Genomic DNA, 9,943 nt, shown 5'->3' with positions numbered 1-9,943 from the left:
TAGATAAGTTCCTTGGGGGGTCTAGTTTCCAAAATGGGGTCACTTGTGGGGCGTTTCAATAGTTTAGGCACATCAGAGGCTCTCCAAACGAGACATGACACCCGCAGACCATGCCATCAAAGTCTGCATTCCAAAACGTCACTACTTCCCTTCCGATCCCCGACGTGTCCCCATACAGTAGTTTTCTCCCACATATGGGGTATCAGAGTACTCAAGACAAATTGGACAACTTTTGGGGTCCAATTTCTCTTGTTATCCTTGGGAAAATAAAAAAATTGGCGGCTAAAAGTTCATGTTTGTTGAAAATATATGATTTTTTTATTTTCACGCCCGGGCGTTATAAACTTCTGTGAAGCATTGGGGAGTTCAAAGTGCTCACCACACATCTAGATAATCTCCTTAGGGGGTCTAGTTTCCAAAATGGGGTCACTTGTGGGGGGTTTCCACTGTTTAGGTACATCAGGGGCTCTCCAAAGGCAACATGACACTCGCAGACCATTCCATCAAAGTCTGCATTACAAAACGTCACTACTTCCCTTCCGAGCCCTGACGTGTGCCTATACAGTAGTTTTCTCCCACATATGGGGTATCAGCGTACTCAGGACAAATTGGACAACAACTTTTTGGGTCCAGTTTCTCCTGTTACCATTGGGAAAATAAGAAAAATGGGAACTAAAAGATCATGCTTGTGGAAAAAATATGATTTTTTTTTATTTTCATGCCCGGGCATTATAAACTTCTGTGAAGCCCTTGGGGGTTCAAAGTGCTCACCACACATCTAGATAAGTTCCTTGGGGGGTTTAGTTTCCAAAATGGTGTCATTTGTGGGGGATTTCCACTGTTTAGGCACATCAGGGGCTTTCCAAACGCGGCATGGCGTCCCAATTCCAGCCAAAAAAGTCAAATGGCGCTGCTTCCCTTCCAAGCTCTGCCATGCGCCCACATATGGGGTATCAGTGTACTCAGGACAAATTGCAAAATAACTTTTAGGGTACTGTTACCCTTGGGAAAATAAAAATTGGGGGTGAAGAGATCATTTTTGTGGAAAAAATATGATTTTTTCATTGTACGGCTGTACGTTATAAACTTCAGTGAAGCCCTTGTGGGTTCAAAGTTCTCACCAAATTTCCATTTTTTTCACAAATAAATGCAAGTGATTTGAAGGAAATTTTACCACTACCATGAAGTACAATATGTCATGAGAAAACAATCTCAGAATCACCGGGATCCATCAAAGTGTTCTAGAGTTATTACCTCATAAAGGGACAGTGGTCAGAATTGTAAAAATTGGCCCGGTCATCAACGTGCAAACCACCCTTGGGGCTTAAGGGGTTAAAATTCATTGTGGTAATGTCTAGAACCAAAATTAGAAAAATGTTGTCTCTGTCCAAATATATATGGACCTAACTGTAAGCTACATGTTTTGTGCGACAAGTGATTAACTGTTTCACTTGATGCGATTCCACACCTATTCTCAAATTTTTACCCACTATTTGGTGACAACAGAATGAAAAGCTACCACAACGAAAGTTACCAATTGGGCTAATTGCATTTAAGCACATCAAATTATTTTTATTTTCTTGGAATCTTTTATGTACTGAAACATCACTTAGATTCTTGTTGCGTCTATATGCAACCAGTGGTTTATTCTTTGCTATAGTAGCTGTGACACGAGTCATTATAGTAAATATTAGTCCCAGAAGTGGAGAGAAGGACTACAATAACAGATAGTTATAATATATACCACTTACTGGATAAGCGCCTTTGCAGCGCGAAACGATCGTCGTTGCTATCTCCTTTTTGCACCCGTTCTCCCGCTTATATGCTTTTAGAATAAAGCCTTGACTACACTACCCGGTAAGTGCCGCTCTTTTCTACTATTTTTTGCCAAATATATATGGACCTAACTGTATGTGTTAGGGCAGAGACACACTGCCGTATTTCTTGTGCGAGAATCGCATTGTAAAACTCTTGCACTGGCTGTCGGCTTTTCTGACCTGAGCTTGACAGCTGCATAGTAATCCATCACGCTGTCATGCTCAGGTCAGGAGAGGTGCCGGCCAGTCCGTGCTGTGCGATGCGCACGGGAAATACGGCAGTGACTCCAGCCTTATATTGTCCCTGTGAATTTTTTTTACATTGGGAAGACAATCAGATCACTACATGTCCATTTCAGGAAACATTTTCATTCCATTATCACTCTAAAAGGTTCTCTAAGACTGATAAAACATATTCATGATTGTCATGGTGCAGATCCAAGAGTGTTATGTTTTGCAGGAATTGAATATGTTAGCTATCCAAGAGAAGGAGGTGATTATAATAAATTATTACTAAAGAGAGAAACCAGATGGATTATTATTTAAACAATACAAGTCACGACTGGTACAGGATGAGAGAGGACCCTGCCCGTGAGGGCTCACAATCTACAAGGGATGGGTGAGGATACAGTAGGCGAGGGTAGAGCTGGTCGTGCATCAGTTTGGTGGATCGGTGGCGTGAGTCAGCTTACGCTGAGTCGATTTCTTTAGAGTGGACCCTCTGGGTCATGGCACCCACCCACCGAGGGCGAGCTGACCTTGTGAGGAACCACCCCCTATACAGGGAGTGTCAGGGGCAAGACCAAGGGGGTGAGCCACCACGACTGCTGGGACCAGACGGCTGGCTCAAGGAAGACACAATGTGAGTGTCTGACGACCAGGGACGTGCAGGAAACAAGACAAGACAATACGTGAATTCAAGGTATCTTCATTAAGGCAAATTCAGGATAATATTAAGTGCAAAATGTGATAACAGGCAAACACAGCAAGGTGCGTGCGTGGCACGCCAAGGTCCATGGCATGGTACATGCCAGAAGGTAAGCCCGGTTACCGGCAAGGACACGATGGCATCGTACTCCGGACAGCTGGCAGGGATCAGGGCATCAGACTGCAGACACCAGCTCCGGACATCAGACCGTAGTCTTCATGCTTATGATCTCTGGCAGTGATGGTAGGTTCCGGGAATCCACCAGGCAAACCATGGTACAGGCAAGGAGGTAGGACAGATCTCCCGACATGGTGCGTGTTAGGGAACATGCCGAAGTCCAAGGCAAGATTCCAGGCAGGGTGCGTGCTAGGGGCACACCAGGGTCAAGGGCAAGGTGCAAGGCAAGGTGCGTGTGTAGGGGACACGCCAGGTTCAACGTGCAAAAGACGGTGCATGTGTAGGGGACACGCCAGGGTTCAAAGTTCAAAGTACAAGACATGGTGCGTGTATAGAGACACGCCAGGGTTCAAGATCCAAGGCAAGGTCCTGCGCGTGCCGAGGGACACGCCAGGGTCAGGGTTCAAGGCAAGGTCCTGCGCGTGCCGAGGGACACCCCAGGGTCAAGTTCAAGTCAGGGTGTGTGCTAAGAGACACGCCAGGGTTCAGGCTAAGGCAAGGGCCTGCGGGTTATAGGAGGCACGCCAGGGTACAGGCTAGGGCCTGTGCGTGCAAGAGGGCATGACAGGGTACTTGGCAAGACCTGAGCGTACTTTTACAGAAGCACGGGGAGGTATGCCAAGGAGCAGGCTAGGGTCTGCGTGTGCTATTAGAGAAGCACGCAAAGCACAGGGCAGAGACAGCGTGGGTGCAAGGAAGCACAGAGAGCACAGCTGGGGCACTGGCTAGCTGGTCGGGCTGCGGCACAGACAGACGGGCAAGACTGAGGCGAACCTGGCTGAGGCATAACAGGCGACAAAGCTGTCACTGGCCGATGAGCACGGCTGAAGCAAAAGCAGGCAGGCACGGCTAGGGCGGGCACGGCTGAGGCACAGACAGAAGGCTAGGAAGGCCAGGCACGTGCAAAGGGCACGCGAAGAAACAAGGCGAGGCAAGGCGAGAAACAAAGCAAGGCAAGGTACAGAGCAAAGAGCGGAACGTAGGCAGAAACACAGAGTCAGGTTATAGCGAGAATAGAGCTAGCAACGGAGCGTAGGCCGAAGCCGAGAGCCTTGAGACTAGCCAGGAAATGTGTAAGAGAGCACCATAGGTCAGAGAGCAGAGATGGTGCGTGTGCCAGGAGGCACAACAGAGCACCAGGCAGAGAACAGGGCTAGCAGCGGAGCGTAGGCCGGAGCCCAGAGCCGGGTCAAGGAAGAACCTTGAGACTAGCCTAGAAATGTGCAAGAGAGCACCATAGGTCAGAGAGCAGAGGAATGGTGCATGTGCCAGGAGGCACAACAGAGCACCATAGGTAAGAGAGGAGAAATGGTGCGTGTGCCAGGAGGCACAACTGAGCACCATAGGTCAGGGAGGAGGAATGGTGTGTGTGCCAAGAGGCACAACAGAGCACCATAGGTCAGGGAGCAGGAATGGTGCGTGTGCCGAGAGGCACAACAGAGCACCATAAGACAGAACAAGGAAGACCAGGCAGAAACAGGCTAGCAGAAGAACTACAAGGCAAAGCATAGCATAGACAAGATATGGCAAAACAGGCAAAGGCAGAGAACATAGGAAGGACTACAAGTAAAAGCATGGCAGAGACTAAACATGGCACAGAGGACAACACAAGACATTGCACAGGACAAGAGACAGAGTACAAGCACCGAGCGTGTGCAGAGATACACTACAGGGCAGAGTGCAGGGGCACAGAATACAGGGAGTGACTGAGCAGACCAAGCAGCCATGCAGGGAAGCAACACGATACTCAGGCCCTGACCATAGGAAGGGGTGGTCTGATATAGCACCATAGCACCTGCACTTCCGGGTCAGAACCAGGGAAGGACTTCCGGTTCAGATCCTCCAGGATTATAGAGAGCATTGCTGGATCAGACTGGGCTGGACCATAGAGAAGGTCACATGATCAGGGGCTCCAGGAATACAGAGAGGATTGCAGAATCAGACAGTGCTGGAACATAGGAAAGGTCACATGATCAGGGGCTCCAGGAACACAGAGATGATCACAGGAGGCAGAGCAGAGACAGATGGTTACCTAGCAATGGCGTGAAGCCATGAGGAAAAGCACACATGTGCACAGGCAATGACGAACAGCCATGAGATGAGGCGCGCGTGCACACTGCTCCAGGCATCTTGCAGCACAACAGTCACGAGGTGCATGTGCACACTGCTTCCATGGATCTTGCAGCATAACACATAACGGGCATGAGAGTTCAGTGCACATGCACACTGCTCCAGGAGTCATGCGGCATACCAGACATGGCGGGCATGATAGTTCAGTGCACGTGAACACAGCTCCAGGAGTCATGCGGCATACCAGACATGACGGGCATGATAGTTCGGTGCGCGTGCACACTGCTCCAGGGGTCATGCGGCATAACAGACATGGCGGGCATGACAGGTGGTTACTGCAGGTTGTAGGCTTGTCGGAAGAGGTAGGTCTTCAGGTTCTTTTTGAAGGTTTCCATGGTAGGAGAGAGTCTGATATGTTGTGGTAGAGAGTTCCAGAGTAGGGGGGATGCGCGGGAGAAGTCTTGTATGCGATTGTGGGAAGAGGAGATAAGAGGGGAGTACAGAAGAAGATCTTGTGAGGATCGGAGGTTTCGTGCAGGTAATTACTGGGAGACGAGGTCACAGATGTATACAGGACTCAGGTTGTGGATGGCTTTGTATCTCATGGTTAGGATTATAAGAACTGATGCTCCAGGACCTCTCGGTTTAAGTGACAAAACAGATATGTCAGTGTTATTATAACATGTTGTTGCTTAGTTTATCATATTTTTAATTGTATGTTAATTGCTTTCACTTTTTTAATCAGACCGCTTATTCCCTCTGCACAAAAGGAAGTGTTGTAATTTCACTAACCTTTATGGACCTGTAGAAGCGCCAGCAACTCCCATGAGACCTGCACTTTCGCAAATATCAATGTAACCAATTTTATTGATTAAAATCACATCTTGAAAGAAGGATCTTGAGTGTGGCTTTTCTTGTTACTTTTTCTGATAAAGTAAGTATATAAACACATTTAACCCTTGTGGGTCTGGAAGTAATCAATGAGGTTCCACCATCATTACACAACCAAGTATTAATTAGAGGTGCCTTTATTGCTGCACATGCTGTTTATTCTATTTCTTCTCTGAAATTGCAACAAGTAAGTTGAAAAACAATGTTTTATTGTTATATTACTTCTGACCACTAATTCACTAATTTAAAAAACCCATGGATATAACTTTGGTACATTTCCATTTATTTCTTATATTGTACTGTGTATGAAAAAAATGAAGAGGTGCCAATAACGATGAGCAGGACTGTAGAATGGAGGAAATAAGTATTTGATCCCTTGTTGATTTTGTAAGTTTGCCCACTGACAAAGACGTGACCAGTCAATAATTTTAAGGGTAGGTTAATTTTAACATTGAAAGATAGAATATCAAAAATAAAATCTAGAAAATCACAATGTATAAATTATATAAATTTATTTGCATTTTTCAGTGAGAAATAAGTATTTGATCCCTCTGGCAAACAAGACTTAATACTCGGTGGCTAAACCCTTGTTGGCAAGCACAGCAGTCAGACGTTTTTTGTAGTTGATGAGGTTTGTGCACATGTCAGGAGGAATTTTGGTCCAGTCCTCTTTGCAGAACATCTCTAAATCATTAAGATTTTGAGGCTGTATGTGTGAACGTAGCTTAAATCACAGATAGCTGGAATAATCAGGGTAGTCATTTTCCATATGTAAATGATATTGTATTAAGCAGATAATCCAGACTGTGTTCTGAAATGTTATTGCCTGTATGCAGCACACTGTGATCTTTACACTAAGGATTTTGTTATCATTGAGCTGTCTGATTACTATTGCTGTAATACCAAGTAAACATTGCATGATGCCACTTGCTCCAGAGAGTGACATCCACATCAAATTTGAAGGGAACTTGTCATCAGAAAATAGACAGCTTCAATCAAATTATTTTAAACAGATTTTTTTTCAGCAGTCACCTCAGAGGCAGCCTGACGATGACAGGTAACCCCTATATTTAAAGAAAAAACATGGTAATCATCATAGAGATCACCTACTCTCCCTCCCTGCACTAAAACCCCTGCACCGATCACACAGCATGCCTACAAAACTGTTCCATAGAAGTCAATGAGTCATATCCATTCTATTGTTTTCTATGTCCTATTTCGCTACTGAAAAAAATCTCTCTAAATGTTGTTAACAGCAACTCAGGCAAAAATGCCTCATGTTAAAAAAAAACTAAACTCAATAATAAAATAACATATTAGAAAAGACAAAAATGTTTTGACTTCATGCTTTAATTATTAAAAATAATATAGGTTATACATTCACTTGAAGAACTATGACAAGGGCAACAAAACTTTTTTTATATCAAATACATGTTATACGTATTAGAGAAAATTACCTTACTTTCCCGTCAAAAATGAAATTTAGCTGTGGGCAGACGAGCAGTTAAAACAATAAAGGAATGCATACTCAGACCAGCAGCTGGCTCCTCGCTCCAGCAGAACTGCTCCGGTAATCTCTGCCGGGTTGGGAGCCGTGGCATCATTAATCACCAGTGACCTAACCACAGCAGCCACTAAATTGGTCGCAGGGTCAGGAGTGATCAATCACTGGCTGTCCACTACTGTATTTACTTTTAAGACTGGAAAACAGAGTTTTAAATCACTATGTGGCAAAAACTTTAATGCTGGGTATTTCTGTTACTTTGGTGTAATTTAGGCTAGTTTCACACTAGCGTTACCGCGCGCACGTTGGCGCAGCGCCAAAAGGGCGGATGCGCCTGCAAAAGTGTGCCAGCGCACGACCATCATACCCAACACTAAATATAGGGTACGCTGATCGCATGCAGTGTCATGCGACAGAGGAGGAGCTGACTGGAGGGGGCGTGACCGGGGGCGGAGCTTAGCGACGGCCATGCGCTGCACCCAGTAACGCTAGTGTGAAACTAGCCTTACATTGCATGAGTAGTAGTCCCTCACATATAGCCAGAATCTGCTCTATACTGCAACATGCCAGAAAACACCTCAATAAATAATGTCATCCAGGGTACAAAATTCCCAATAACACAGAGTCCGCACCATCACAGAGCCAGCACACATAAAAAACAATAGAGTAATGGTACATGTACTGGATTGCACTGTTCATCAGGATTCTGCACATACCTGAGATTTGGCTCATGTGTCATATTCCGTGAATTTTTTTAAGGTCATATTCCCATGTTCAGTATTTAGTCAGTATTTTACCTCAGTATTTGTAATCCAAAACCAGGAGTGGAACAATCAGAGGAAAAGTATAATAGAAACCCGTCACCACTTCTGAATTTTTCACCGACTACTGGTTTTGGCTTACAAATACTGAGGTAAAATACTGACCAAATACTGAATGTGTGACCGTGGCCTAAAAATGTCAAGTACCTATTCCATACACTAGAATTACTCAATCAACATAACAATGACATGATATTTCATTTCAGTACACTTAATATAGCTTCAAAGCCTTTCGCCCATTATATTTACCTTTGGCTGCTTTCACGTTTGTTATCATTGTGTTTCAATCGAGAATCAGTCTGTATGATGAAACAGAGAGAACACAGAAGCTACACTGACATCACCTCCCTGTCTTGTGTTTGTCTTCATCTGTGTAGTGTCTGCACTCTCATGGATATGTGAAATAATTGCGTGGCCTTGTTAGAAGCTCTAAGAGGCTCAATCTTTGCCCAGGGCTGAAAACACTAAATGATACAAACACAATATTGAGTCTGAAAATCTAGTTAGGTGAGAGTTATATGATATGTTACATATTAATAATAGGCCAATATCATATAAATCCCCTATTCAAATTATACTTTATTAGATAAAACAGCCAAGAAATTGGTTCACACCAAAAACAGTGACCAAACAAAAACAAAAAACAAAAATGTGCTAAAAAAAACATATGGCTAAAACCCTGTGGGTGTTCTAGAAGTCCCCTGTGTATCACCTAAGCTTACACCTTCCTGGCTGCGGAGGTTGGCACCCTAGAGGGGAACGTTGTGGCGCCCCCGCTCACGGACCGACCCCAACACGCTAACCTCTTGCACACCGCGATCAAACACGATTGCGGTGTACCGGGTGTTAAAGGGAAGCATCGGCAGGGAGGGGGCTCCCTCCGTGCTTCCCTGAGCCCTCCACGGCAGCGCAATATGCAGCGCTGCTGCGGGGGGCTCTTTCCCTGCAGGTCCCCGGATCCAAGATGGCGACGGGGACCTTCGGGGGCCTGCAGGGAGCTGGCTTCCTCAGTGCCTGCAAAGCGCAGGCATGAAGAAGTCTGCAGCAGTGCCTGTGACAGATCGCTGATCTGTCACAGTGATCTGTGATGTGACAGATCAGCGATCTGTCACAGGACAGTGATGTCCCCCCTGGGACAACCTAATAAAGTTAAAAGAAAAAAAAAGTGTAAAAATAATTTTTAAAAAATCGCTAAATAAATTAAAAAAAAAAAAAAAAATCCCTAATAAATTCATTTTTTGGAAATAAAAAAAAAAACAATATAAGTACCCATATTTGGTATCGCCGCGTCTGTACCGACCTGCCCTATAAAACTGTCCCATTAGATAACCCGTTTAGCGAACCCCTTAAAAAATAAAAATAAAAAACGAAGCAAAAAATAATGATTTATTATCATACCACCGAACAAAAAGTGCAATAACGCGCGATCAAAAAGGCGCATATAAATATCCATGGTACCGCTGAAAACGTCATCTTGTCCCGCAAAAAACAAGCCGCTCACAGCATCACCGGAGAAAAAATAAAAAAGTTATAGCTCACAGAATAAAGCAATGCAAAAATAATTATTTTTTATATAAAATTGTTTTTATTGCATAAAAGCGCCAAAACATAAAAAAAGACATAAATGAGGTATCGCTGTAACCGTACTGACCCGAAGAATAAAACTGCTTTATCAATTTTACCGCACGCGGAACGGTGTAAACGCACCCCCCCAAAAGAAATTCATGAAACGCTG

Source organism: Dendrobates tinctorius, unplaced genomic scaffold, assembly GCF_039654945.1.
Source record: "Dendrobates tinctorius isolate UK_male_01 unplaced genomic scaffold, ASM3965494v1 ptg000015l, whole genome shotgun sequence".
Classification (NCBI taxonomy): Eukaryota; Metazoa; Chordata; class Amphibia; order Anura; family Dendrobatidae; genus Dendrobates; species Dendrobates tinctorius.
The sequence above is the reverse complement of the archived record's forward strand: the minus strand, read 5'-3'. Positions refer to the sequence as shown.